At 41.4% G+C, this 27,506-nt stretch overlaps 1 long non-coding RNA gene across 1 annotated transcript; it reads right to left on the reverse strand.

Moving 5' to 3' along the window:
* Positions 1 to 1,415: 1,415 nt before the first annotated feature.
* On the reverse strand, positions 1,416 to 19,723 carry LOC117509131. Its single transcript, XR_004560259.1, has 3 exons — positions 19,711 to 19,723; positions 12,201 to 12,203; positions 1,416 to 1,507 (listed from the first exon to the last, which is right to left on the reverse strand). It is a non-coding gene; the product is annotated as an uncharacterized LOC117509131 (long non-coding RNA).
* Positions 19,724 to 27,506: the final 7,783 nt, after the last annotated feature.

Below are 27,506 nucleotides of genomic sequence, written 5' to 3' on the forward strand. Positions count from 1 at the left end.
GATAAACGCATGGATCAAAGTAATCCAGGAAATCTTGTGCTGTAAAAGGAGTGCGCACTACAGGTGGTTGTCCATGAATAAGTGTTGCCACCGTGTCAAACAAGAACTTTGAGCTATGCTTGTTTTTGTTGATCAAATCAGAGTAGTAAGTCCGCTTTGCAGCTAGTAATACATGCTTATAGTCTAAGAAAGCATCACGCCATGCAAGGTGGAATACTTCTAATTTTGAACTACGCTATTTTCGTTCTAGACCTCTGGCCTTATGCTTGAGGTCACGCAGTCACCAAGGTGACTGTGTTTTGGGGGAGCGCGGTTTTAACACAGGTGGCACAATCATGTCGAGTGTAGCTTTGAGCACTGAGTATAAACTATCCACAAGACTGTCTACTGATTGGGTATTTTCAAATGTGAAGCTAAGACATCAGGCAGTCTGGCTTCGAGTTCAGTCTTAGTTGAGGAGTTGATGCATCGCCATAGTGATAAATAAGGTTGTTGTTCCACTAAACACAGCAGCGAAACTGTAAACTTAACAAGTGAGTGATCAGAGACCACTGATGTAAGAGGCATGATGTCAATATTTGTGACAGCAATACCACGTGTGAGAACCAAATCTAGGGTATTTCCACTAATGTGCATCGAGTCCCGAATGCATTGCCGAAATCCTAACGCATCCACAATTTCCATAAATGATTTGCAGAGGGGATTTTTCTTCTTCTTCTAATTAGTGTTTTTGGTTTTCTGTGTGGCACTTTTGAGAGTTTGTGTTGGTAAAATGTGCTATATAAATAAAGGTGGATTGGATTGGATGTGTGAAGGGGTCCTAAAGTTGCGCACCAAAGTGATTTTGGAGTTAAAAAGCATAGAGACTGATGGTATTATTTACAATGATCATGTAAATAATACCTCACAGTCTGACTTGTTCTTGGGTGTTATGGGTGGTTGTTAATAAAAAGTTGCATAAAATGGGCACAGTCATTTCAAGGGTTATTCTCACCATCTGTTATTGTGCATATATTTAACATGTAGCGGGTTACTCTGTGATTATAAGGTGACGCTATATTTTTCAGATGTATTTCAAGGAAGAAACAATCTTATATTCAGACCAACACTGGGTAACTTAGCCACTGAGGTGCCACCTGAAAATGACTCAGGTTTCTGAGCCATATTAAAGAGTGGGCAAGACAACTGTCGTGTTAAAGATTTTTGGTTTGATCTTTTGGTCTTGGTTTTTGAGAGACTCATCTTCTTAAATGTGCAGAAGCTGCTGTCACATTACAGGTGATGTTGTATCTCGTTGTTGATGTCACTGAAGTAGTAACCGTCCTGCTAGGAACTACGAAACCATTCAAGAACATTACTTTTTATTAAGGAATGATTTGGTGCAGTATGATGTAAACTGATACAATTCCTTGTTTAATCCAGACATTCATTTTCCACAATCAACTAGAATAAGCCAAAAGTAGCATTACTTACATTCAAATACATATTTCAAGAAAAACCAGGGAACCTCAACTGGTCTTTACTACTGTGCTGCAGCATGCTATTGTGACCATAGGACCTTTGTGGCCGGGACCGCGGTCTGCTCGCACTAAAGACCATTCCTCTACCAGGTCAGCCAAAGGGGAATTCCCAAATAGCCAATCTAGCGGGAATGTCTTTTCAATCCGGACTTCATCTTGCTACATATCTGCCAACCATTTTTGACTTCATTCCGAAGTCACAGGTGCATTTAAGCATGTTCTATGACTACCCACATCCTGCGGACAACGCCAATTGTGACCGTAGGACCTTTGTGGCCGGGACCGCGGTGGGATCGAACCCCGGACTGCTTGCACAAAAGACCAGAACTCTACCAGGTCAGCCAAAGGGGAATTCCCCATTAGCCATGCTCGCGGGAACATCTTTTCAATCCGGACTTCACCTGCTACACTGGGACTGCTTCTGCTTTCTTTTTGTTCACCCCTGGGGTCAGCACCACATGGTGATAAATTCCTACCTTTTAATTGATGCTCTATATGATCTTGTGCAAATTAAGATAGATAGTAGTAGCTTGTGTCTGGTTTCATAGAGGTTGTGGAAAACTTTTGTTTCTTTCTCACAAGTAGAGCCAGTCTCCACTGGGAGAAGAGTAGAATCAAGCACAATAGAGGAAGGCAATGCCAAGTACAGGAGGGACAGCACAGATAGGTGACTAGCTCAGACAGACTGCAGAGCACTACAGTAGAATGAGAAGTGATCTCAGTCTTCAAGAGCAGAGCGAAAGCTGACAAGTACCATCCACTTCATACCTGTTGACCCTCTTCCAGTATGTTTATTGGGTAAAATGCATCAGCTTCACTTTGCAGATAGCTCGGGTGATGTCCATGCAAGTTGTGCTGTACCAGGAGAACCTTGTCTGGGACACATCCTGATGTATTCAGCAGTGACACTGAGACCTTCTAGTGAGCCTGTTCTTGCAGTTCAGACCTGCAGTATGTAGTAACTCTGATCTGCACAAATTTGTTCCAGGATGAACGTGCAAGACGTGTGGATAGATGTTCTGCTGGGGTGGTAGCTCACACTTCATAAGGATGCCGTCAATGTAACAGAAACCAGATATACCGTTGCAAGTCATCACACTTCATGTATGTCAGACGAGCTCGTAGGAGAGAGACTGCGTTTCAGAAAAACAAGAACACGTTTTATTTTTATACTGGAAACAGCAGGTTCAAAGATGAAATAAGAACCTAGACACAATAAACGATTACGTGTTGACGTTTTACCGACAGCTTAATCAGAAATTATATGCAGTCTTTGGAATCCTCCTCTACCATTGATTTCTATTTACTCACTAGATGGAGGACCGGGGCGATCTGCTCACTGGCTGGCTGTTGACAGAGCGCTGCCATCTTGGTTAGCATTTGACAACCAGGCATCAATAGAAATCAATGTGGGCATGATCAATGTTTTCAAGAGAGTTTCACCATAAATCTACATTTTCCGTGCTATTACTGTACTGTTATATTTATTCAAACTCAGTCCATATTTGTACAGCCACTATTCGTCAAAACAAATACAGATGAGAATCAGACTGTTTATATAATTGAATTAATTTGTTAGTCCCAGTCCAGATAGAAAATAATACCATCAAACACACTATGTCTGCCGCAACACAAGATACTAGTCTGATCCTGAATTAATTTAAATATAAAGTTAAGTTAAAGATGGGAAATAATCAGAGGTGAAAGTAAGGGCTTCACACACTCGCATCATATTAAAGATATGAATATTAAAGACTGTTCTTAATCCACCTGCGGCGCTGCTTTTATGGAGCGCTTCTCTGTGAAAATATCAAATGAAATAAATCAAATGAAACAGCCATGCCACCCAGGGTGAAAGTAAGATTATTCAATAATTTCTGGACCAAGCTGACCCACCAAATTGAGAGAAAAAGCATTTCCATTCTATGAATTTGCTCTTACAGAATATCTCAAGATGGAAAACCTGATGTGAAGAAAAAAACCCCGAAGCTAATTAAAAAGGGATCAATTGAGACTTGTCAAAGTGAGACTTTTAACTGAATTGCTAAACAAATGGTGCGATATTTATCATGACAAAGCATTCAGGCAGTAAAACTGAAGTCACGACTTTATACAACACAGATTGAGACAAAAAAAAAAAATCATTTTGTAACCTTTAGTCAGCAAATTTAGTCATTTTCCCCACATTATTTATATTACATATAATACACAGTTATGAAAGCTCACTCCACAATTCATTATTATTTATTTTTTAACTTAACCTTTATTTAACCAGCTGATACTCCTTTGTCAGCTTGTCGCAGCACCTGAATGCTGCACAAAACAGCATTTTCAGATCACTTTAACCCAAGTTTAATTCAGCACATCATTGATTTCTATTAGAGGTGGGCAGATCGATCCTAATATTGATAATATCGATACCAACGCTGGTATTAATAATGAACAATCCTTGTGAACAATCCTGCGCGCACACAGATTCATCAAAGTCTACTCTCTGTCTGTAAGAGCAGCGTTGCGCTGTGTCACACAACACGGAGCAGCGCACCCTTGTATTGTGGTTTGTCAGCCCTCTACCTCAGGAGATTTTGTTTTAAGTTGTGTTGAGTGATATTTTTTAAACAAAAATCTTGATTGTGATAATAAAGTATTTTGTTGCCACGTACAATGTTTGGCAAAATTCTATCCTAGGTCTTTTGGATCCTTTGGATCTATGAAGCTTAAATATGAAAAGTATCAGTATCAATATCGGCGATACTGGGCCTGTATTTACTTAGTATCGGATCAATACAAAAATTCCTGGTATCGCCCACCTCTAATTTCTATAGGTACGGTTGGACATCTGGGTCCCTGATGAGCACGCACACATAGCAACATGCATAGTAACCAGCAAGCCGCTGAAAACAAACCGCTGTCGCTGTTGTGTGGGCCGCTGAAGAGGAGGTACTGCTGGCCCACCACCACCAGAGGGCGCCGCCGCCCCACAGGAGCAGCCTCGGTAACAGCTGTCACCCATCACCTGAGACAGCTGACGGCAATTATCACTGGGGTATATCAGCAGGACGGCATCTCCACCTCATCGCCGAGATATTGTTCTACCTGGAAGGTAATAATCTCAGCTGACTGCTTGACAGTAACCTTTGTGATTTTTGTGAGTGATTGCAGACTTTTTTCTCCAACGAGAGGTGGAGGTAGCTTCCCTGCCGTACAAGTTGCTGGGTGCAAACGCGCCCACGTTAATTGTGTTCTTGTTCCTCGCCAGCAGTACCAGGTCCGACACGCGGAGGCAGTGGCCACCTGGGAGTTCGGAACTTGGCGGCTCCAGTATTCCCGGGGTCCTGTGGCGGAGGAAACCGTGTGGTTCCGGTTCTACTTTGGAGAGGCGTCTCCTATCTTCGAGCCTGCCCACACGACACCTTTGTGAATTGACCTTTGTCCATTGTTGTAATTTGTTGTGTTTGTTGTGCACATTCGCAACAGTAAAGTGTTGTTATTTGACCTATTCCATTGTCCGTTCATTTGCGCCCCCTGTTGTGGGTCCGTGTTCCTACACTTTCCCAACAGTCGCGTTCATTTCCTACTTGACATCTATCGTGCTCGCATCGTTCTGTCACGTTTTTTTCTACTTAATATACACAAGTTTTCACAGAGAATGCCGTGATCGTGTGTTGCAGTTGGCTGTACCAGCCACGATAAGTTAAAAGCTCAAAACACGAATCAAATATTTTTAATAGATTTAAGCCTGTTCGAGTTCAGTGACAATGTTAATTCACGGTCATTAAAACCTCCCACATTTGAGATTTAACAATAAGTTGTCAAAGCAAGTTACTTTGGCATAAAAAGTATTGACATCTAACCCAGTTATTGCTCTTATTAACAAGTCTTCATTTACAGACCAAGGGCCTGTACTACGAAGCGGGGTTACTGGCTTATCAGGCTAACTTCGGGAGTAAGTTGATGATGTGTGGAGTAACTTCCCGGTTAACCCGTACTACGAAAGGTGGATAGGTTTTGATTGATGTATGCTGCCATGGCAATTTACGCTGTGTGCCATACCTGCTCCGAGCAGGCTATGTTCTAGGTTAGCTTGAGGTTTTCGCTTAACCACTCCATTTATAAGTATCACCCATCCACCGTCAATCACTCCGAAGACAATGCCGGCCTACCTGGATGATCCGTTTGATATTGGGGCACAAATTGTGAGGGGCTCTCTTTACAGGGCGAGGGCTTTTAAAGACCGCCAGAATCCGCTGACATACCCGGACGATATTCTCCATGAAAGATATAGATTCTCAGCCGAGGGAATTCGTTATCTTTGTCAGCTGATCGGGCCAGACGGCTGTAACATCACCCATCGTAGCAATGCCCTGACGATCGAGCAGATAATGTGCCTTGCGCTTAGATATTTTGCCAGTGGACAATTTATGTATTCCATCGGTGATGCTGAACATCTGAGCAAGAATACTGTATGTCGTATGATTCGCAAAGTAGTACTTGCTCTATCTAAACTGTTGGATGCATTTGTTGTTTTCCCTGGCCATTTATCCGCAATGCAAATCAATTATGCAATCGCGGGTAATTACTAATATCAAAATAGGTCTAATGCATGTCCATTAATTAGGCGTAGTGGAGCTTATCAATAACAAATTCTCCTAGGTTTCCCAAGAGTAATAGGAGCCACTGACTGCACGCAAATCCCAATCAGTACACCCCTGGGAGAGCACGAGGGCGATTATGTCAATCGCAAATCTTTTCACAGTATCAATGTAAAGGTACAGCCATTCTATTCGGCCTATTTCATATACCCATTATCATGTAGTCCACTCTAAGCTCACCTTCTTTTCACTTATTTCTGCCACATAAGGGTTGCTTTGGTTTGGATGATTTTTCTAAATATTCTAATATACAATTACTATAATTACATATTTCACATTCTTTTTCTCCCCACATGGGGCTGTCCTGTTGGATAACCTTCATGCCAAAGTGATATATATGTAACTATGTTAACAGAATGACCATTAATGGCTTTAAATCCTTAGATAGGTAGCCTATTTAGGAAACATTAAATTAACCTAACATCTATTAGTAGGCCTATGCCCACTTCTGAATCGTGTTGCATCTGGGCATAATTAATGAAAGAAGGTCATAATTGTACACATATCAGACATTCCACAGGTTAATCATCTGTAACAGATTTGGAGAACAATTGAATTGTACTTACGCATTTACCCGATCAGCAATACGTTGCCAACAAGCCTGTCTTGCTTTATTGGCAGACGATGTGTTCGATTTCCCCCTTAACGTTAATTTAAATTCCTCATAGCTCCACATAATAATCGTGCATTCTTCTACGGTAAAGTAAGGTGACCGCGCCATCATTGAAAAATGGTGACGTGCGCTGCAACCTGCCCCTTTTATGTGAACGTGCACAAACTCCAATTAGGTTAACACAGGTTTAACAAATCAACATCTTTCAACCCCGATTTAAGAAGTTAACCCTGGGTTACATCTGAGTAAGTTAACCCCGCTTCGTAGTACAGGCCTCAAGTCACTGACGTCAAAACAAAACATAGCAAAGTGTGACTGAAGGCATAAAAGGTGCTGTAACTAATTAATCTATATTAACGCTTTATTTTTGACAGCCACAATTTTAATACTTAATAGCAACAGCCTGCAGTTATTTATGAGCTACTCAGGAAGCTAATGATTAGCTTACCGATACTGATGATGCATAATAACACTAAGCAAGATGTCGACTGCTGGCAACAGCTCACAGGTTGCATCCGCTATCTAATGGATTAAATATAAATCGATGGCCTCTACGGCTGCTGTGCGCGCTCCCGATGCCAGGGAAACAGATTATTTCAGGGGAACTGAATTTTGCACAACACCTGTTCATTCTCGCACATAATTCAAGCAAAGCCTCGTGGGGGCTTGGAATAAGGTGGAGCCTCTCCAGAAGATCCCATGAGAATAACATCAAAAAAAAATTTTTCTTCAATCAATTATTCTCAGAAACCTACTGGTATCTATGATGGCCGATTGATGGATTTTTTTTCCCCCCACTTAAATTTATATTTACGTGTTGCCTGTTTGGCCTTTTTATTTGTGGTGGAACTGCCTACAAAGAGGGTGAGTTCATTTTTACATCTTACCAACCCACCATATGTCATTAGTTGGGCGGAGGTTATGTTTTCACTCTTTGTTTGTTTGTTTGTTTGTTTGTGAACAGCCTAGAACCCACAGCAGGGTTGCCAACTCTCATGCATCTGGCACTCACGTTCTCACGCATAAGTGTCACGCCAAAATAAAAATTTCTCCTGTTAATTTTGTGTTGATGACTAGATTAGACTAGACCAGACCACAGCGCATTGTTTCTTAATGAAAGGAGTATGAGGCACACACCCGAAACAGCTGTTAACATCTGTTTACAACGTTCTGACTGCAGTATTCTCTGATCATTGATTCACTGAAAACCTTGCACCTGATACATTAGCTGTGCAAAGAGTTCAGAGAGAATTCCAGCATAGGTTCAAAGCTTGTTTCTGATTCAGCCACTTTTTGGATGACATTGGGTTGGAGCGGATACACGTCACTTCTGGTGAAGTGGAAAATCCGAAGGCGAGAATTCGTACTTCCGTGACTGGTCGTCCGATGAAAACAAGCTTGGGCTGCATTGATTGTCTAGTGAAATCAGATGGGTTTGTTTTGTCTCTAACTTGCTTGTAACAGCGAGTTGATGGCTCTCATTGCCTGTGATTTACACACCAAGCTGACCTGAAATGAACCATTGTACATTAAACTGATTTTATTGATCAAATCAAATCAATTTTATTTATATAGCGACAAATCACAACACACAGTTGCCCCAAGGCGCTTTATATTGTAAGGCAAAGCCATACAATCTCAAGCATTACAATACAATACAAGCATTGATGAGTCTGACCCCTTTCAAAAGTGATCCAATTACATGTATTTGTATAGAACCTGGCAATGTTTTCATCTGCCAAAAATGGCCACCAGAGGGCGCTCTGTGCAAAGTCCACCCCAACCCATAAATAGCCCAACAAATCAAATAATCTATTGTCTAATAAAATTGGGCCCCTTGTCACTATAGATGTAACCTTATCAGACTAATTGTGTGTTGAGACAGTAGGCTACAGTCTTCAACTAGTTGCAAAATAAGTAATTTAAATTGAAACATGGTGTACATTAATGACCTGGTTAGCAAGTATTCATGATTTTAAGTCTATCCATGCACATGCGCTAAAAAAATATGGTCACTGGTGTATTTTATTGCTAAATTATTACTGATGGAGAAATCAAAGCATTTTGAACCACTGAATCAATATGAAGCAATTGGCTTGAAATTGTGTTGAAATGGTTCATTGTTTAGAAGTATTTGAGACAATTAAGTATGGTGACATCTGCTGGCCAATCTTTAACATAGTACTTGCATGGAACAATGAAACAGGCACTGTTATGTGTGTTAAATAATAAAGGTTCTATGTGCATCTTGAATTTTTTTTAACGATATTTTGGTTTAAAGACATTAATAATATACTTGTGTTAATATGTATATATCGCAGATATGAACGAGTGAAGCTAATCAGCATCTCACCATGTCATTTAGGTCCTTCAGACTTTTTTTTCAGTAAATGATTCTGCAGAGCATTAGCATGGCTACGAAACTTCAGCTTCACCCCCCAGACCCCCAACTACTGCCCTCTTAACACCCTACCACTTTAAGAATTTTCTTTATTTGCATTCTCACATGCCTGGAAAAACAGTCCTCGCCATCTCATTTAGGTCTGTCACACTTTATTTTCAGTAAATATGCTAGGAGCATAGCAAGAATCTTCTGTAGTAGTTGGGACTACGGCCGTCTTAATCACCACCATTTTTAAGCATTTTCTTTATTTCCATCTTACATGCCTGGAAAAGAGTCCTCACCATGTACGAGGTCTATTAGAAAAGTATCCGACCTTATTATTTTTTTCAAAAACCATATGGATTTGAATCACGTGTGATTGCGGCTTTCGGTGAAAATTTTACGGGCTTCACAGAGAATAAGGACTGTTACTACAGCTTTAAGGACGGCTTTAAGGACGCTCGGCGCGCCGCGTTCTGTGCCGCCATCAAGAGCCACAAACCACCGGATCATTTCTAAACAGATGGCTCTGTGGAGCCGGACCGTCGTGTGTACTTTCTCTGGTTATCACAAGAGCTGGACATCAACCATTTTCCGGCAGATTTCACTTTTAACAAGAGATTTTGTCATGGAATGCCGAGCGGAGGCTTCGCGGGTCACGACTGATTTGCTGATGGAGCGAGACAAAGGAACACCTCCGTTTTGGTCTCACAGGACGGCTTTGAGATGGCGTTCAGACAGCTGTCGTGGTTTTTCCATCGAGTGATTATCCAAGAAATTGTGGATGTGCCTGGACATGCCAGAACATGTCCCGTGAGGCTTCATCACGGCGTTGCTGTGTGCCATGCGGCACCGCCGCGACGCGCGAAGCCTCCGCTCCTCTTTCCATGACAAAAACTCCTGTAACAGTGGAAAGTGCCATTCATTTCCAAACTGGACGCTGTGTTTTATCCGGGACGTCATCTGACTAGCACAGGAATTGTGAAAAGACGTGGACATCAGCACTTTTTCGGCACATTGAGACAGACGTGCGGAGGAATTCCGCGCGTCGTGGCGGTGCCGCATGGCGCAAAGCAATGCCGTGATGAAGCCTCACGGGACATGTTCTGGCATGTCCAGGCACATCCACAATTTCTCGGATAATCACTCGATGGAAAAACCACCGACAGCTGTCTGAGCGCCATCTCAGAGCCGTCCTGTGAGACCAAAACGGAGGTGTTCCTTTGTCTCGCTCCATCAGCAAATCGGTCGTGACGCGCGAAGCCTCCGCTTGGCTTTCCATGACAAAATCTCTTGTTAAAAGTGAAATCTGCCGGAAACTGGTTGATGTCCAGCTCTTGTGATAACCAGAAAAAGTGCACACGACGGTCACGGATCCAGACAGCCATCCGTTTAGAAATGAACCGGTGGTTTGTGGCTCTCGATGGCGGCACGGAGCGCGGCGCACCGAGTGTCCTTAAAGCCGTACTTAAAGCTGTAGTAACACTCCTTATTCTCTGTGAAACCCGTAAAATTTTCACCGAAAGCCAGATAAATTTTTCGAATGGTTTCCAGCTGCCAGTCTCTAACAGTTTCTGAAAAAATTCTGATGGAAAAAAGCCCAAATCATTCCGCCATTTCCTGACAATGAAAATCCGCAGAGGGGGCTGGACCACTCCTCACTCAAAGCCTGCTCACAGGTGAATGACGCAACCGACAGGCGTGGAAAAACTCACGCATGTGCACGAGGGTTCAAGCTGGTCTGATGCAATCACACGTGATTCAAATCCATATGGTTTTTGAAAAAAATAATAAGGTCAGATACTTTTCAAATAGACCTCGTAATTTAGGTCCTTCAAACTTTTTTCAGTAAATACTTCTGAGGTTCATATGCATAGCTAAAAAATCTTAAGTTTCTTCGCCCCTGTTAACCCCCTGCCACTTTAAGCATTTTTTTTTATGTCGACGTAAATTCAGATTCTAACTTTTCAGCTACGTCACAGTAGGGCTGCACAATATGGCCAAATTGGTGGAACTTTCAGGTCTTCTTTTTAAGAAAAACATCCTCTACACCACTCCATCAGGAAGCCTGTATTTTATACTTTTAATTAAATTTAATTTCAAAATTTCGAAAGGAGTCAGTTGAGGTGGCTCAGGCATCTTTTCCGGATGCTCCCTGGACGCCTCGCTGGAGAGATGTTCCGGGCACGTCCCATTGGGAGGAGGCCCCGGGGAAGACCCAGGACACGCTGGAGGGACTACATCTCTCGGCTGGCTTGGGAACGCCTTGGGGTTCCCCCGGAGGAGCTGGGGGAGGTGTGTGTGGATCGGGAGGTCTGGGCGGCTTTGCTTGAGCTGCTGCCCCCACGACCCAACTCCGGATAAAGCGGAAGAAAATGGATGGATGGAATTAAATTTATACAAAGTTGTAGAGATTTGCTATCGGTTTGAGTTTAAGGAAGATAATTTTAGACATTAAAAACCAACTACTGTACAGGAGGGCCCTAGCAGTCAATATGTGTCACCAATTTCAAAATGGCTCTTTTCAACCAGACGTGGTGCTGCGACATGTCAATTGTCTCGGTGGCACCTGGGCTGTCCAATCAGATTTCAGGGGAGTCCAGCGCAACCCAGCTACATCCATGCCAGGAAGTGTTCAACATTTGACATTTCCTGTTTCACCGTGGACTCAAAATTTTGCACTTCCTGTTTCAGTCTCAACCTCCCACTGAATTCCCGCGATATCCCATGAGATCTCGTTTATTGTCAAAGCAGGAAGTGTTCAACAGCAAAAACAACATACCAAAGAACAGGTTAATTAAAAAAAAAAAAGAAAAAAAGATCAAACCCAGGGGGATTATTAAAAAACTTTCCAAAGTTAAACACTTTTGATATTTCCTGTTTCACTGCGGACTCAAAAGTTGGCACTTCCTGTTTCAGTCTCAAATTGCCACTGAATTCCCGCAAGATCCCATAAGATCTCCTGTCTTGTCAATCCGGAAGTGTTCAACATTTGACATTTCCTATTTCACTGTAGGCTCAAAATTTTGCACTTCCTGTTTCAGTCTGAACTTGCCACAGAATTCCCGCAAATATTCCACGAGATCTCATCTACTGTCAATGCAGGAAGTGTCAATCCAAGAAGTGTTTGACATTTCCTGTTTCACTGTGGACTCAAAATTTGGCACTTTCTGTTTGGGACTCCCTGTACCATGAGCGAGCTTCGCACCACTGCTTGACTTAGTAAACAAGAACTTTTTAAAAAAAATTAGAGTTACACAAAATATTTGGCGCACACTATGTACGTGCAGAGTCTCACTACAGCCAAAGTCCCAAAGTTGGCAACCCTGTCCACAATTTTTCATATATCATTATGATTTTTTTTTTTTTTTTAACAGAGGATTCATGTCCTGATAGACAACAACTGATTCAATTATCAAAGTCATAGGTCAAAGGTCAAAGTCAAGAAAAAATGTTGGAAAATTTAAAAAATCCTTATCCTTGAATGAATTTTCAAAAATTCATAACTCTGTCAAAAAAGTTAAAATTTCTTCCATATTTGAGAGTAAGATGGTATCCTTTATCAACTGACAAAGTTTAATCCGGATCTGATCCACATTACAGATTTTGTGGCTACTTAAATTTAACATTGAAACCCCCATTTAATGTATATTTTACATTATATCTTAATCAAACGTGCCCCAATCACTCTCATATTTGAAGGTGAGGTGCAGACTGGCACTCACTATCACCTGACAATATTTGATCTGGATCTGATCCAGATTGTGGATTTTGTGGACATTTGAATTTAATATTAAAAAGCCCATTTGGTGTATATTTTACATTATATCACAATCAAAAGTGCCTCAATCACTCTCATTTGTGGCAAGAAGGTACAAACTGGCCCTCTCAATCAATAGACTAAGTTTGATCTTAATCTGATCCATATTATGGATATTTGATTTTAACATTGAAAAGCCCTTTTGATCTATATTTTGTATTATCTGTTATCTTATGAAAATCCACTTCTAACAGGAATTTGACCTTGAAGATTTTTTCCAAAGTAAAAGTTCGTGGAATTGGAAACTAGTGTTGGCGGAGGTTTGCTCTTTGAGCGCGTGCTCGAGTTTCTTTTGAGGCAATCTCTGATAAAGCTAACATTTTAGTGCGCACAAATCTTATACGTGAACATTTGTACCATGTTCATGTCAAACAATAAATAAACATTGCAACAATCTCTGAAACCAAACGGATAAATGTTCTTACTGAAAAGTAAAGTGGAGGTTAAACTCACCTGAGGCAATACATGGTGTGATGCTGCCCCCATGCGGTCGGACATGGTATTACAACATCATTCACCTATATGTCTTTCTATGTAAAGAATATATGTGGTATAATGTCATGAACAATAATATTAATTACGTCATTATTTTGTCCCTAGGCTTTGGAAACGCTCAGTGATTTGCACCCATTAACATACACTGGAAAGAACTATATCATCACACAGTGAGTTATACTATTACTACTACTAGTACTACTAACAATAATGATAATAACAGTAATAGCAATATGAGTGAGGTCTGCATGTTCTCCCCGTGTTGCTGTGGGTTCCCACACCAAAAACGTTGGGACACTACACAGAACACATTTAAAAGACATTTTGACTTTGAGCATACGAAGTGATGAAGTGTTTCAGTTGTTATTTTTTTCCAATTTTCCTGAAAACATGTCTTAAAGTGTGCAGCAGTACAGGGTCATCACTGTTGCATGAACATGAATTCTCCACACATTTTTTGCTGGGGACAGGTCAAGATTGCAGGCAGGTCAATCCAGTATCTGTACTGTCTTCTCCTGCAGCCTTTGTAATGTGTGCAAAATGTGGATTTACATTGTCTTGATGAAAAATGCATGAATGTTCCTTGAAAAGATCGTGCCTCAAAGGCAGCATTTGTTGTTCTAAAATCTCAGTGTAAATTTCTGCATTAGTGCTGCCATCACTAAAACATGGCCTTTGCCAAGGACACTGACACAATCCCATACCTTGATAAACCCTGGGTTTTGGATTTGTTGCTGATAACAGCCTGGATAGTCCTATCTGTGCTTAGTCCAGAGCACACAGTGTTCATTTTTTTTCCAAAGAACATCTGGAATACTGATTTGTCTGACGACAATGCACATTTCCACTGTGTGATGTCCAAGCCAGGTGACTCAGAACACAGAGAAGCCAATCCAACTTCTGGACAAGGTGAATGTAAGGCTTATTATTTTTGCACAATAAAGATTTAAGTGGCATTTGTGAATGTACGAGGGTAGGCTGAAAAGTTCTAAGGCTCCCCATGGAGTAATGCATTAACTGCATTATAGTGAGCCTTAGAACTTTTCAGCCTACCCTTGTAACTGTATTTTAGTGCTTGACAAATGTTTCACAAAGTAATCTCTAGGCCCTGAGGCTATATCAGCTATTGATGAATGGTGGTTCTTGATGCAGTGCTGTCTGACAGATTGAAGAGTGCAAGTGTTTATCTTAGGTTTATGCCCTTGCCCTTTACACACTGAAATTCCTCCATATTCCTTGAATCGTTTCAAGATACTGTGCACTGTAGAAAGAGAAATGTGCAGATCCCTTCCCGTCTTTCTTTGAAGAACAATTGTTTCATTTCAGTAATTTCAGCATTTCAGTAATTTTCTCACATTTGTTGCCAAAGACTAAGCCATTTGTAGATACTGCTTTTGTACAAAATCATGATTACAATAACCCATTGAGGCCTATTTGAAATAGCATGATTATCCATTTATTTATTTTTCTGTAAAACCAACAACAACAAAGCAATTTTGTGCAAATTCATTTTATTTTGGGTTAATCAACAGGGTCAAAATTATGCATACAAGGTCAAAAATATACATCCAGCCATTTAGATTATTAATTCACTGGTGCTGAAAGTCACTTAACAGGCTACACTGTGGGGCAGCGGTTTGGTCTCTTGCATCACAGAAAGAAATTCTGTGGTTCAAAGCACCACTCGGTCATGATCTGTAAAACATGTTGCAAATTAGCATGCTGACGTATGCTGGATCTGCTATGGTAACCACAAGCAAATGGGATAAGCCAAAGATACTATTCTTAAAAGTTCCAAAATGTGTTTTGACTTGCCAAGGCCTCTTAACTTATTGTTAGGAATGATGATTGCCTACAGCTGGCAGCTTCTCTGTGTCAAAATAAAAGTGGTTGCTTGACAGCACTCATTGGATTGACCAACACAAGGTAGAGTGGGAATATCCAAGGAGTTCACTAGAGATTTAAGAAACAGGATCATAGACTTACAAAAGTCAGAAATGTCTCTTGGAGGAGTCATTTCTATACTCTTGTAGATTCCAAAGACAGGAGTTCAAACAAGTGTTCACAAGTACAGATTAATGAGACTTGTAGACACTTGGCAAAGGTCTAGAATAGGATCCAAATTGGTTCTGCTGGTCAACTCAGGAACCACCAAGGCACAGGACTGCCATAAACAGGATGCTGCTGGGTCACCAGTGTGACTGTCTACAACCCCTGGCAAAAATTATGGAATCACCAGCCTCTGAGGATGTTCATTCAGTTGTTTAATTTTGTAGGAAAAAAGCAGATCACAGACATGACACAAAACTAAAGTAATTTCAAATGGCAACTTTCTGGCTTTAAGAAACACTATAAGAAATCAAGAAAAAAAGATTGTGGCAGTCAGTAACGGTTACTTTTTTAGACCAAGCAGAGGAAAAAAATATGGAATCACTCAATTCTGAGGAAAAAATTATGGAATTACCCTGTAAATTTTCATCCCCAAAACTAACACCTGCATCATATCAGATCTGCTCGTTAGTCTGCATCTAAAAAGGAGTGAACACACATTGGAGAGCTGTTGCACCAAGTGGACTGACATGAATCATGGCTCCAACACGAGAGATGTCAATTGAAACAAAGGAGAGGATTATCAAACTCTTAAAAGAGAGTAAATCATCATGCAATATTGCAAAAGATGTTGGTTATTCACAGTCAGCTGTGTCTAAACTCTGGACCAAATACAAACAACATGGGAAGGTTGTTAAAGGCAAACATATTGGTAGACCAAGGAAGACATCAAAGCGTCAAGACAGAAAACTTAAAACAATATGTCTCAAAAATCGAAAAATGTACAACAAAACAAATGAGGAACGAATGGGAAGAAAACGGAGTCAACGTCTGTGACCAAACTGTAACAAACCGCCTAAAGGAAATGGGATTTACATACAGAAAAGCTAAACGAAAGCCATCATTAACACCTAAACAGAAAAAAAACAAGGTTACAATGGGCTAAGGAAAAGCATTCGTGGACTGTGGATGACTGGATGAAAGTCATATTCAGTGATGAATCTCGAATCTGCATTGGGCAAGGTGATGATGCTGGAACTTTTGTTTGGTGCCGTTCCAATGAGATTTATAATGATGACTGCCTGAAGAGAACATGTAAATTTCCACAGTCATTGATGATATGGGGCTGCATGTAAGGTAAAGGCACTGGGGAGATGGCTGTCATTACATCATCAATAAATGCACAAGTTTACGTTGATATTTTGGACAATTGAAAGGATGTTTGGGGATGTTTCAAGATGATAATGCATCTTGCCATAGAGCAAAAACTGCGAAAACATTCCTTGTAAAAAGACACATAGGGTCAATGTCATGGCATAGGGTCAGTGTCAACTAGTAGATCTGATTTGATGCAGGTGTTAGTTTGGGGGATGAAAATTTACAGGGTGATTCCATAATTTATTCCTCAGAATTGAGTGATTCCATATTTTTTTCCTCTGCTTGGTCTAAAAAAGTAACCGTTACTGACTGCCACAATCTTTTTTTCTTGATTTCTTATAGTGTTTCTTAAAGCCAGAAAGTTGTCATTTGAAATTACTTTAGTTTTGTGTCATGTCTGTGATCTGCTTTTTTTCTACAAAATTAAACAACTGAATGAACATCCTCTGAGGCTGGTGATTCCATAATTTTTGCCAGGGGTTGTACAATTAAATCATCACTGACAAAGAGTCTGCCGTCCAAATAAGAAGGCCCTGCTCCAAAATAAACACATTCAGAGTTGACATGAGTTTGCAGCTGACCATATGGACAGACAAATTCTACCAACTGTTCAGCATAGTGGTGGTACCATCATGCTCTTGGCCAGTTTTGCTAGCTGTAGAGCTGGTGCATTGCACAAAGTGGATGAAATAACAATTAAGGAGGACTATCTCAGAATTCTTCAGCAAAACCTCAAACCATCGGCTAAGATCAGTGGTGTCCAAAGTATTCCAGAAAAGGCCAAGAGGGTACAGGTTTTCTCTGCATCCACTGACTCCAGCAGGTGATTTCACTCCACTGCTCATCAAGTGGAGTAAAGAAGTGAACAGAGCGAGTGGTGATGTCAGTTAAATCTCTCATAAACATACGTTTAACAGCTGCACACAAGAAGGAAAGAACACACATCTGTTTTACCAAGCCATGACAATGTAAACATGACAAATAATGACCATTTTAGATGACTCAAAATGCTTTATCCAGCTTGTTAGGCGCGCAGGTGCGCATGTGCACAAACGGCACCAGCTGAAGCCTCCTCTGTGATTCAGGAGGCGGTTAGAGGCAGCCAATTTGCAGAGAAAATGATTAATCCACCACAAAATAATTATTTTATATACACAGCGTCCAGCACAGAGCACGTGGCATGTGGTAGAACAAAGAACGGCGTCCAGCTGGGATTACAGCGGGTGGGATCGTCACAGCAACGGGCGTGCTGGTGCGTGAATCAAAGTCATGCACATGTCACTGCACCTATAGGGCGTGAGGTACACCCTGGACAGGACACCAGTCTGTCACAGGGCCACATATAGACAAACAAACACATTCACACCCTCAGGCACACCTACAGTCAGTTTAAAGTTTCCACTTCACCTAACCATGGTTACTAAGATTAATATTTTCTCTCCAAAATATAATTTATGCACTTGGTAACGTCCCACTGTGTGCTCACAATGGTGGTGAAACGTGATAAAAGAGACAGACTGCCACATCGTGCTACTCATGCTTAAGACAAAACATTCTCATGGGCTATAGAAATTGTTCTTAAACACAGAACTCAAACACTGTCTTGTATTTAAAAAAGATTACTTTTGTGTAGACGTTGCTCAGCATTAGTTTTAGCCGTAGAAAACAACCTACATAGCAGAACAGCAAAACAAAACCTGGAAGTGCATCATCATGTACAGTACCTACTCAATTGACAACTCGTGAGCCCTTCTTAAACGGAACGAGAAAACAACGCACCTCTTTGAACAGCATTTGGGAGGCTGTTGTTGCTGCTGCACAAAAAAAAAAAAAAAGGCCATCAACAGATGAAGAAACTGACAGATTTCGTCCATCAACCTGCCCACCGCTGTAAATCAAATCAATTCAGATCAAATCAATTTTATTTATATAGCGCCAAATCACAACAAACAGCTGCCCCAAGGCGCTTTATATTGTAAGGCAAGGCCATACAATAATTACGGAAAACCCCAACGGTCAAAACGACCCCCTGTGAGCAAGCACTTGGCGACAGTGGGAAGGAAAAACTCCCTTTTAACAGGAAGAAACCTCCAGCAGAACCGGGCTCAGGGAGGGGCAGTTTTCTGCTGGGACTGGTTGGGGCTGAGTGAGAGAACCAGGAAAAAGACATGCTGTGGAAGAGAGCAGAGATCAATCACTAATGATTAAATGCAGAGTGGTGCATACAGAGCAAAAAGAGACAGTAACACCCCCCAGCAGTCTAAGTCTATAGCAGCATAACTAAGGGATGGTTCAGGGTCACCTGATCCAACCCTAACTATAAGCTTTAGCAAAAAGGAAGGTTTTAAGCCTAATCTTAAAAGTAGAGAGGGTGTCTGTCTCCCTGATCTGAATTGGGAGCTGGTTCCAGAGGAGAGGAGCCTGAAAGCCGAAGGCTCTGCCTCCCATTCTACTCTTACAAACCCTAGGAACTACAAGTAAGCCTGCAGTCTGAGAGCGAAGCGCTCTGTTGGGGTGATATGGTACTATGAGGTCCCTAAGATAAGATGGGACCTGATTATTCAAACCTTATAAGTACGAAGAAGAATTTTAAATTCTATTCTAGAATTAACAGGAAGCCAATGAAGAGAGGCCAATATGGGTGAGATATGCTCTCTGCTTCTAGTCCCTGTCAGTACTCTAGCTGCAGCATTTTGAATTAACTGAAAGCTTTTCAGGGAACTTTTAGGACAACCTGATAATAATGAATTACAATAGTCCAGCCTAGAGGAAATAAATGCATGAATTAGTTTTTCAGCATCACTCTGAGACAAGACCTTTCTAATTTTAGAGATATTGCGCAAATGCAAAAAAAAAGCAGTCCTACATATTTGTTTAATATGCACATTGAATGACATATCCTGATCAAAAATGACTCCAAGATTTCTCACAGTATTACTAGAGGTCAGGGTAATGCCATCCAGAGTAAGGATCTGGTTAGACACCATGTTTCTAAGATTTGTGGGGCCAAGTACAATAACTTCAGCTTTATCTGAGTTTAAAAGCAGGAAATTAGAGGTCATCCATGTCTTTATGTCTGTAAGACAATCCTGCAGTTTAGCTAATTGGTGTGTGTCCTCTGGCTTCATGGATAGATAAAGCTGGGTATCATCTGCGTAACAATGAAAATTTAAGCAATGCTGTCTAATAATACTGCCTAAGGGAAACATGTATAAAGTGAATAAAATTGGTCCTAGCACAGAACCTTGTGGAACTCCATAATTAACCTTAGTCTGTGAAGAAGATTCCCCATTAACATGAACAAATTGTAATCTATTAGATAAATATGATTCAAACCACTGCAGCGCAGTGCCTTTAATACCTATGGCATGCTGTAATCTCTGTAATAAAATTTTATGGTCAACAGTATCAAAAGCAGCACTGAGGTCTAACAGAACAAGCACAGAGATGAGTCCACTGTCTGAGGCCATAAGAAGATCATTTGTAACCTTCACTAATGCTGTTTCTGTACTATGATGAATTCTAAAACCTGACTGAAACTCTTCAAATAGACCATTCCTCTGCAGATGATCAGTTAGCTGTTTTACAACTACCCTTTCAAGAATTTTTGAGAGAAAAGGAAGGTTGGAGATTGGCCTATAATTAGTTAAGATAGCTGGGTCAAGTGATGGCTTTTTAAGTAATGGTTTAATTACTGCCACCTTAAAAGCCAGTGGTACATAGCCAACTAATAAAGATAGATTGATCATATTTAAGATCGAAGCATTAATTAATGGTAGGGCTTCCTTGAGCAGCCTGGTAGGAATGGGGTCTAATAGACATGTTGATGGTTTGGAGGAAGTAACTAATGAAAATAACTCAGAACAATCAGAGAGAAAGAGTCTAACCAAATACCGGCATCACTGAAAGCAGCCAAAGATAACGATATGTCTTTGGGATGGTTATGAGTAATTTTTTCTCTAATAGTTAAAATTTTATTAGCAAAGAAAGTCATGAAGTCATTACTAGTTAAAGTTAAAGGAATACTCGGCTCAATAGCCTGGCTACAGTGCTGAAAAGAAACCTGGGGTTGTTCTTATTTTCTTCAATTAGTGATGAGTAGTAAGATGTCCTAGCTTTACGGAGGGCTTTTTTATAGAGCAACAGACTCTTTTTTCCAGGCTAAGTGAAGATCTTCTAAATTAGTGAGATGCCATTTCCTCTCCAACTTACGGGTTATCTTCTTTAAGCTGCGAGTTTGTGAGTTATACCACGGAGTCAGGCACTTCTGATTTAAGGCTCTCTTTTTCAGAGGAGCTACAGCATCCAAAGTTGTCTTCAATGAGGATGTAAAACTATTGACGAGATACTCTATCTCACTCACAGAGTTTAGGTAGCTACTCTGCACTGTGTTGGTATATGGCATTAGAGAACATAAAGAAGGAATCATATCCTTAAACCTAGTTACAGCGCTTTCTGAAAGACTTCTAGTGTAATGAAACTTATTCCCCATTGCTGGGTAGTCCATCAGAGTAAATGTAAATGTTATTAAGAAATGATCAGACAGAAGGGAGTTTTCAGGGAATACTGTTAAGTCTTCAATTTCCATACCATAAGTCAGAACAAGATCTAAGATATGATTAAAGTGGTGGGTGGACTCATTTACATTTTGAGCAAAGCCAATTGAGTCTAATAATAGATTAAATGCAGTGTTGAGGCTGTCATTCTCAGCATCTGTGTGGATGTTAAATTCGCCCACTATAATTATCTTATCTGAGCTAAGCACTAAGTCAGACAAAAGGTCTGAAAATTCACAGAGAAACTCACAGTAACGACCAGGTGGACGATAGATAATAACAAATAAAACTGGTTTTTGGGACTTCCAATTTGGATGGACAAGACTAAGAGTCAAGCTTTCAAATGAATTAAAGCTCTGTCTGGGTTTTAGATTAATTAATAAGCTGGAATGGAAGATTGCTGCTAATCCTCCGCCTCGGCCTGTGCTACGAGCGTTCTGGCAGTTAGTGTGACTCGGGGGTGTTGACTCATTTAAACTAACATATTCATCCTGCTGTAACCAGGTTTCTGTAAGGCAGAATAAATCAATATGTTGATCAATTATTATATCATTTACTAACAGGGACTTAGAAGAGAGAGACCTAATGTTTAATAGACCACATTTAACTGTTTTAGTCTGTGGAGCAGTTGAAGGTGCTATATTATTTTTTCTTTTTGAATTTTTATGCTTAAATAGATTTTTGCTGGTTATTGGTGGTCTGGGAGCAGGCACCGTCTCTACGGGGATGGGGTAATGAGGGGATGGCAGGGGGAGAGAAGCTGCAGAGAGGTGTGTAAGACTACAACTCTGCTTTCTGGTCCCAACCCTGGATAGTCACGGTTTGGAGGATTTAAGAAAATTGGCCAGATTTCTAGAAATGAGAGCTGCTCCATCCAAAGTGGGATGGATGCCGTCTCTCCTAACAAGACCAGGTTTTCCCCAGAAGCTTTGCCAATTATCTATGAAGCCCACCTCATTTTTTGGACACCACTCAGACAGCCAGCAATTCAAGGAGAACATGCGGCTAAACATGTCACTCCCGGTCCGACATTGTTTTTGCAAAGTTACACACTGAGTCAATGTTAATTTTAGTGACCTCCGATTGGCGTAACCGGGTGTCATTACTGCCGACGTGAAGTACAATCTTACCAAATTTACGTTTAGCCTTAGCCAGCAGTTTTAAATTTCCTTCAATGTCGCCTGCTCTGGCCCCCGGAAGACAATTGACTATGGTTGCTGATGTCGCTAACTTCACACTTCTCAAAACAGAGTCGCCAATAACCAGAGTTTGATCCTCGGCGGGTGTGTCGCCGAGTGGGGAAAAACGGTTAGAAATGTGAACGGGTTGGCGGTGTACACGGGGCTTCTGTTTAGGGTTACGCTTCCTCCTCACAGTCACCCAGTCGGCCTGCTTTCCCGGCTGCTCGAGATCTGCTGGAAGGGAACTAACGGCGGGTAAGCTACCTTGGTCCGCACCGACTACAGGGGCCTGGCTAGTTGTAGAATTTTCCACGGTGCGGAGCTGAGTCTCCAATTCGCCCAGCCTGGCCTCCAAAGCTACGAATAAGCTACACTTATCACAAGTACCATTACAGCTAAACTAACTAAACATTTCACACCCAGAGCAGAAAAGTGCAGGAGAGACAGGAGAAGCTGCCATGCTAAACCGGCTAAGAGCTAGTAGCTGCGCTAAGCTAGCGGATTCCTAAAAACACACAAAGTGAATAATGTGTAAATAATTTAGAGGTGATTCAGCAGACGGAGTGCTTTAGTTAAGGCACGTGAAGATTACACTGTGAAACTAGTGATGTTAAGCTCGAGTCAGGCTGCTCGACACAGCATCGAGCTTTGTGAACCAGAAGTGTCGGTGAGCAGCGTTTCGAGCACGCCCCCATCACGTGACCACTGCGAGCAAGGCCTCGTTACGTCACACCACGTGTCGAGCTTCGCGGGAAAGTCGAATAATCTGGGCGTGTCAATACGACCCGCCAAGTATTTAAATGAGATCTGAATCGCGGCACAAACTGTGGGTTTGTGAGAGGAGGAGACTGCTAGCGACAGTGTTATTGCCAATTACTACGTGACAGGGACAGCATTAGTTTATATTTAGGTCTAGTTTAGAGTTCATTTAGTATAGTTAGCTACATACACATAGGACCTAACCACACACAACAGGCATCCATTCATATACAACATTTATCCACACAGTACATCAACACAAGTTATAGGTTAGACTATATATTCATAGGTAGATCAGAGACTGAGCTGAGTGACTGAAGAGCTGTGATTTTGGCGAGCGGGTCTTCTCCAAAGCTGGAGAGGTGGTGAGGCAGAAGAGGAGCCGATTAAAGCCCAGCACTGTTGAAATGATTCTTTTTTTGAATAAAAATTGTTGATAGTTGCACAATCACCGTCTCCTATCCCCTCTATTCTAATTTACAAATTACAGTATCATAAGCACAAGTTGCAGAAGCACATGCCTTTCTCACTTTTCCCGTCACATTCCATCCAAATATTATTTGAGGACTGATGAATCTACATATAGTCTACAATAAAGGCTTTCATAACCAGTATGTGTGCATTTGTAGGGACTATTTATTACATTACGAAAGACACAATAATGAAGATGACATTTTTTATTAGTATTTTTCAAGGACAAACCACATCAGTCATGAATTACTGCAAACATTTGTCACAGCACTCGCTCAGGGTAATTCTCAAAACAATCCAGCAGATGTCACCCTTCAAACTGTATCAAACGCCTCGAAGCAGTGTGTCAATTTTCAGCCAGTTGTGTTGAAGTGGCTCATTGGTTCATGAGGCCTCGAAATTGCCATCACTATGTGAAACAAATCGTTATCTAGATCAATCTAACTACGCAGATTAAACAGGTAACAGATACAGCAAAACACCGCTGTGCTCCGGAACAGGAAGTGATACAATACCACAGTGAGAGCCAACCACCAGTAGAGGCAAGCCCTCTACTGCTGTAAACAAGAAAAGGGTCAGAGGCAATCACCACGTAAAACTTGAAATATCTTGTGTTCATATTGTCTACAATTAAACAGAAGTGAAAGTAAATGTAAGAATCACTTTATGTTGTGTGAATATATATATATATATATATATATATATATATATATATATATATATATATATATATATATATATATATATATATATATATATATATATATATATATATATATAAAGGGTTCAGATGCAAAACCCAGTATCTCCAAAACCATAAATTTTTAGTTGAGGCCAACATGTACATGGCTGTCAAGGAGACCATCAGTGTGCAAAATATGAAAGAATTTGAACAAACTGTTCATTTTATTGATGAAAGTCTGTGTATTTTCACATATTCACAATGCATATTTCACATATTCACAATGCATATTAATGAACATAGTTACATGTAACTATCTTCATTAATATGCATTGTCCCATTTCAAATAAACATATATATATATATATATATATATATATATATATATATATATATATATATACACACACACACAGATGGCTACAGATGGTTGCATGTCTGATTTGCCAGCTTTCAATTGTCCTTTGAAAGTGCTGAAAGTGGTGCTCTCCCTGATTGTGACTGGGAGGTTGTTCCAAGCTTGCCCACCTTTAATAGATAATGTTCTGACCAAAGGTGGTCCTTCTACCTTTTGGCTTCAATGTTAATTTAACTGATTGTTGTGCAGGAAAACCTATTGTTTGGCAACATTTACACATGGCTGAGTGAGTATTGACTGAGTGATCTGTACGATCCCACCCATTCGCCCTATTGAGGTTTCAAATCCCGCAAAATCTCTCAAAACTTCAGAGAGGTCACCGCTCTGTGAGATGAGATGCTCTGATAAGGCTGCAATTTATTTTTATTTATTTTGAGGAATCTGAGTCTCTTTAAAATAAAACCGCTCTCTCTCCTCTAGGATTGACTTTGACACAAGTACAGAACTGGAATGAAGGCACAAGGCACGACAAACTGGTGAGGAACTAACACACCCAGTGATCTTATTTAACCCCAGGTGATAATCAGCAAATCAGAAACAATTGTTGTCATGTGGTTTCTCTATGTTGTTTAGACTGCAGCGACTCTCTGGCATGCTTGGGATTATGGGATATCTCAATAGGGTGAATTACTTGTTTGTCAAGTTACTCAAAGGCAGTTGACTGCATTCACTGTGCGGCGGTGGAAAAACCTATTTGAAAATACAATAATGCATCACTGACAAGAGTTTTCATGAGAAGTGTGCAGTGACTGTAACAACAGTCTGTGATAACAGTAACAGTTTATGGTCATATCAACAGTCTATGGTAACAACAAGTCCAACTAAATAAAATCAAATGTGGACCAAGTAAAATGTAAAACGAGAATTATATACAACTGTGGAATAATATTGCACGGGAAATATTGTGCATGGCTTACAGATATTGCACAAGAAACTTGAAGAGTGTAGATTAACGTGCTTTGTTATTGTTCAGAGCAGTGATCACTCTGGGAGAATGCTGTCCCTGAGTCTGTTTGTCCTAGTTTTGATTGACCTATACTGTCGGCCAGAGGGTAGTAGGTCAAACAGGTGGTTGCTGGGGTGGGATGTGTCTTTGTTGATGCTCGCAGCTCACAATGGCTGAGGGCGCGCCGCGCTCCGAGCGGCGATCGACAGGCTGAAACGACCAGATCATTTCCAACCTGAATGCTGTGTTGATCCGCGATGTCGTCTGACTACCAGAGAAATGGCAGAAAAGGTGGACATAGCACTTTCCCGGCACATTCCACTGTTAAAGGAGATTTTGTCATGAAAACAGGAGCGGAGGAATTTGCCACGGAGCTGCTAATGGCGCGGAATGAAAGCACCTCCGTGTTGGTCTCACAGGACATGTTGTGACATGCTCAGCTCTTCGACAATTTCTCGGATACTCACTCGACTGAAAAGCCACCCAAAGCCGTCTGAATCTTCCAAATGGTGGAAGAGCCGGGCATGTCCCGTGAGACTTCCAACACGGAGGTGCTTTTTGTTCTGTGCCATTAGCGGCTCCGTCCTGACGCGCGAATTCCGCCGCACGTCTTTCATTACAAAATCTCCTGTAACAATGTAATGTGCCACAGTCTGGCTGCAGCCAAACTGTGGACTCTGATTCCTCTGTGCAGCGGAGCTGCAGGCTGTGTCCTCACCTCCTCTCTGCCCCCTGCTGCACGCACCTGACGCAGACATTCCTGCGTCGTCATGATGCCACAGGAAGCAACTCGAAGCAGGCCCGGTGTGAAAGGGGCTTAAGTGCCCCCACGAGTGTGGTGTTGCAAAAAGCAACACACATGTGGTGCATGTAACTCGCACGTGTGCTCGTGTGTCACCCCCCCCAAAAAAAAACACATGTGGTGTATGTGCGGCGTATGTGGGAGACAGTTGCATAAAATGCTTATGTATGTACAGACATGAACACATGAGGGGCTGGACAGCCAGGTCAGAGTGCACACAGCATGGGGAGGCGCCTCCCAGCTGCTGACCAGAGACACAAATGACTGCTCAGTGCACAGGATGTGTCACAGTACAAACACAGAGACCACAGCCAGGGCAGGTATATTAAGAAGTACTACACTACCTATATACACAATTACATAACATAACAAAGAGTGACACGTTGTGTGTGCACTGAACTGCCCAGGGGCGTGTCCACCGACAGCTGCAGCTATTGAGATCTCTGGTTCTGGAGAACACGTTCCGTGTTTGGACAACATGACGTAATAACTTTCAGGCATTTTACGCCTGATATTAATTAGGATAGCGATGGAAGCGCAGTGGTAAAGTTTCTGGCTGGCAATCACAGCTTCTGTAAATTGCAGGTTCGAATCCCCTGGGTGGCATGTTTTTTTGTTGTTTTTTTTTTTTGGTGGTAGTGGTTACACATGCTCCAGCTGCTCACACTGTGTTCCCACTGCAATGATTTCATGCACACTCCTGCACGCTTGTGCACAAAACCGTCGCAGCGGGATCATTCACGCCTGCTCAAGCACGTGTCCCTCCTGACGTCGGTTGTTGTCGTGGTTCACTCATATGAGTTGTTTCACCGTGGTTCGTCCTGATTTGTACTTATTCGTGCTATGTGTGAAGGGGCCCTTAGTAAGGCGTTACTCTAATCTGACCGCTTTTTTCAGTCGAGTAATCTAATGCGTTAATCTTTCCAAATCAGTAATCTGATTAAAGTTAATATTAATTTTGTATTGTGGGTCAATCGCAGCAGCCCGTGGGCAGGCGGAGG

The sequence above is a fragment of the Thalassophryne amazonica genome, chromosome 4, assembly GCF_902500255.1.
Source record: "Thalassophryne amazonica chromosome 4, fThaAma1.1, whole genome shotgun sequence".
NCBI classification, from domain to species: domain Eukaryota; kingdom Metazoa; phylum Chordata; class Actinopteri; order Batrachoidiformes; family Batrachoididae; genus Thalassophryne; species Thalassophryne amazonica.